The following is a 4390-nucleotide window of genomic DNA, read 5'->3' as shown; positions in this document are numbered from 1 at the left end:
GTTGAAAGAGCCATGATGTCCTTCAACAGATGAATGGATAAAGATGTGGTCCATATCTACAACAGAATATTACTCAGGCATCAGAAAGGGTGAATACCCAAGGTTTGCATCAACATGGGTGGGACTGGGGAGATTATGCTCAGTGAAATAAGTCAAGCAGAGAAAGGCACTTATTATATGGTTTCACTTACTTGTGGAACATATGGAATAAAATGAAGGACATTAGAAGAAGGAAAGGAAAATTGAAAGGGGGGGATTTGGAAGGCTAGATAAACCATAAGAGACTTGGATTCTGAGAAACAAACAGGATTTTAGAGGAAAGGGGATGGGGGGATGGGTGAGACTGGTAGTGGGTATTAAGGAAGACACATATTGCATGGAACATAGGGTGTTATATATAGACAATGAATCTTGGAGCACTATATCAAATCTAATGATGTATTGTATGGTGATTAACAACACATTAAAAAATAAAGATATATACTTCATTCTGGTGGTTTCCCCCTTCTCTATTCAAAGTTATTTTTATTTTTTTTATTTTTATATTTATTTTATTTTACTTCTTCAGTGTTCCAAGATTTATTGCTTATACACCACCCCCAAGCAGGGAGTCCAACGTGGGGCTCAATCCCAGGACCCTGTGATCATGACCTAAGCAAAAGACAGACACTTAACAACTGAGCTACCCTGGCACCCATACAAGAGACTTATTTTGAACTTAAAGACACCTCTACATTGAAAGTAAGGAGATGGAGAACAATATACCATGCTAATGTACCTCAAAAGAAAGCTGGGTCAGTGATCCTCATATAATACAAATTAGAGTTTTAACTAATGACTCTAGTAAAAGATGTAGAGGGACAGTATATCATACTGAAAGGGTGCACCCACCAAGAAGTTCTTACTATTGTAAATATCTATGTGCCCACTGTGCAAGCAGTCAGTTATATCAACCAATTAATAAACAAACTAAGGAAGCATATCAATGATAATATATAATAGTAGGAGATTTAAATACCCCACTCATAGCAATGGACAGATTATCTAAGAAGATCAACAAAGAAACTAGAACACTGAATGACATGTTGAAGCAAATAGACTTCACAGATATATACAGACCATCGCATCATAAAACAACAGAATACTCATTCTTCTTGAGTTCACATGGAATGTTCTCCAGAATAGATCACATACTGGGGCACAAATCAGGTCTCAACTGATACCAACAGATTGAGATTATTCCCTGCATATTTTCAGACCAAAATGCCTTGCAACTGGAATCCAATCACAAGTAGAAATTTGGAAAGAGCTTAAGGAATTGGAGGTTAAAGAGCATCCTGCTGAAGAATGAATAGGTCAACAAGGAAATTAAAGAAGAATTAAACCATTTACGCAAATCAATGAAAATGAAAATGCATCTGTTCAAAACTTATGGGATACTTCAAAGCAGTCCTAAGAGGGACATACATAACCGTCCAAGCCTCTCTCAAAAAAATATAAAAATCCCAAATGCACAAACTAAGCTTATACCTAAAGGACCTAGATAAAAAATAAATAAATAAAGCCTAAACCAAGCAGTAGAAGAGAAATAATAGAGATTAGAGAAGAAATCAATTAAAGAGAAACCAGAAGAACAGTAGAACTGATCAATGAAACTAGAAGCTTGTTCTAAAAAAGAATTAAGGAGATCAATAAATCTTTAGCCAGACTTAACCAAAAGAAACTATAAAGGACTCAAATTAATAAAATTATGAATGAAAGGGGAGATGTCATGACTAATGATGTCAACAAACTAGGCAATCTGGAAGAAATGGATGGATTCCTGGAAATTTATAAACTACCAAAACTGAAATAGAAAGAAACAGAGAATCTGAGCAAAGCAATAATGAGCACAGAAATTAAAGAAGTAATTGAAAACTTCCCCCAAAATGAGTCCAGGTCCAGAGAGCTTCACAGGGGAAAACTATCAAACACTTAAAGAATAAATCATACATATTCAACTGAAGAAGCTTCAAAAAAATAGAAATGGAAGGAAAACTTCCAAACTTGTTCTATGGAGCCAGTATTACCCTGATCCCCAAAGCAGAAAGGATACCATCGAAAAGGAGAATTATTGACCAATATTCTTGATGAACATGGATGTCAAAATACTCAACAAGATACTAACCAATAGGATCTAGTACGTTAAAAGGATTATCCACCATCAACAGGTGGGATTTATTCCTGGGATGCAATCATGGTTCACCATTTGCAAATTTATCAACATGATAGATCACATTAATAAAAGAATAGACAAAAACCTCTCAATGGAGGCAGAAAAAGCATTTGACAAAATACAGCATCTTTTTGATTAAAATTCTTCAAAGTATAGGGATAGAGGGAACATTCCTTAATATCATAAAATCCATCTATAAAAAAACCACAGAGAATATCACTCTCAATGGGGAAAATCTGAGAACTATTCTCTCAAGGTCAGGAACACGACAGGGTTGCCCATTCTCACCACTTTTGTTCAACATAGTACTAGAAGTCCTAGCCTCAGCAACCAGACAATAATAAGAAATAGAAGACATTCAAATTTGCAAAGAAGATATCAAACATTTTCTCATTTCAGATGACATGACACTTTCTGTGGAAAACCCAAAAGACCCCACCTCCAAATTTCTAGGACTCATACAGCAATTCAGCAATGTGGCATTATACAAAATCAATGCACAGAAATCAGTTGCTTTCCTATACAATAACCATACACTAACAATGTAGCTGTAGAAAGAGAAATTAAGGAATTGATTCCATTTACAAGAACACCAAAACCAATAAGATACCTATCAATAAACCTAAACAAAGAGGTAAAGGATCTATACTCTGAAAACTACAGAACAGTTATGAAATAAATTGAGGCAGACACAAAGAGATGGAAAAACATTCCATGCTCATGGATTGGAAGAATAAACATTGTGAAAATGTCTATGCTGCCCAAAGAAATCTACACTTTCAATGCCATTCCTATTTTAATGTGATTAAAATGATATTTTAATCATTTTTTTTCAAGGAGTGGGAACAAACATCCCTAAAATTTCTGTGGAAACACATAAGACCCCAAGTTCCCTGGGGAATGTGGATAAGCAAAGCAAAGCTGAGGACTTCACAATGTCTGACTTTAAGCTATATTACAAACCTGTGATCACCAAGACAGCATGGTAGTGGCACAAAAACAGACACAGAGATCAATGGAACAGAATAGAGAGGCAAGAAATGGACCCTCAACTCTAAGGTCAATTAATCTTCAACAAAAGAGGAAAGAATATCTGATGGAAAAAATGACAGTCTCTTCAGTAAATGGTGCTAGGCAAGTTGAACAGCCACATAGAGAAGAATAATACTGGACCATTCTCTTACACCATACACACAAACAAACACAAAATGGAGGAAAGACCGAAATGTGAGACAGGAACCCATCAAAATCCTAGAGAAGACAAAAGACAATAACCTGTTTTACTGTAGCTACAGCAACCTCTTTCAAGACATGTCTCTAAAGGTAAGGGAAACAAAAGCAAAACTGAACTTCCGAGGCTTCATTAAAATAAAAAGTTTATGCACAGCAAAGGGAACAGTCAACAAAATTAAGAGGCAACCTACAAATGGGAGACGAAGTTTGCAAATGGCATTATAAATAAAGGGATGATATCCAAGATCTATAAAGAGTTTCTAAAGCCCAACACCCCAAACCCAAATAATTTAGTCAAGAAAGGGCAGAAGACATGAACAGACACTTCTCCGAAGAAAACATACAAATGGCTAACAGACAGATGAAAAAATGCTCCACATTACTTCCCTCACGGAAGTGCATAACAAAACCACAATGAGATACCACCTTAGACTACTTAGAATGGCTAAAAATAACTAGGCAGGAATACAACAAATGTTGGCAAGGATGCAGAGAAAGAGGAACCCTTTTACACTGTTTGTTGGTGGGAATGCCAGCCCATATAGCCACTCTGGAAAACAGTATGGAGTTTCCTCAAGAAGTTAAAAATAGAGTTACCATATGATTCAGAAGTTGCATTACTAGATTTTACCCAAAGATACAGATGTAGTGAGAAGAAAGTCACCTGCACCTTAAGGTTCATAGCAGCAATGTCCACAATAGCCAAACTGTGGAAGCAGGTGAGATGTCCTTCAACAAATGAATGGGTAAAGAACATGTGATCATATCTGTAAGGAATATTACTCAGCCATCAGAAAGGATGAATACCTGTCATTAGCATCGACATGGATGGAACTGGAGGTGATTATGCTAAGTGAAATAAGTCAATCAGAGAAAGACAATTATCATATGGTTTTGCTCAGAGATTTAATATAAGGAATTCATGGAGGATCATAGATAAAG

The sequence above is a fragment of the Lontra canadensis genome, unplaced genomic scaffold (genome assembly GCF_010015895.1).
Source record: "Lontra canadensis isolate GAN:19392208 unplaced genomic scaffold, GSC_riverotter_1.0 scaffold199, whole genome shotgun sequence".
Lineage (NCBI taxonomy): Eukaryota > Metazoa > Chordata > Mammalia > Carnivora > Mustelidae > Lontra > Lontra canadensis.
Note: the sequence above shows the minus strand (reverse complement) of the source record.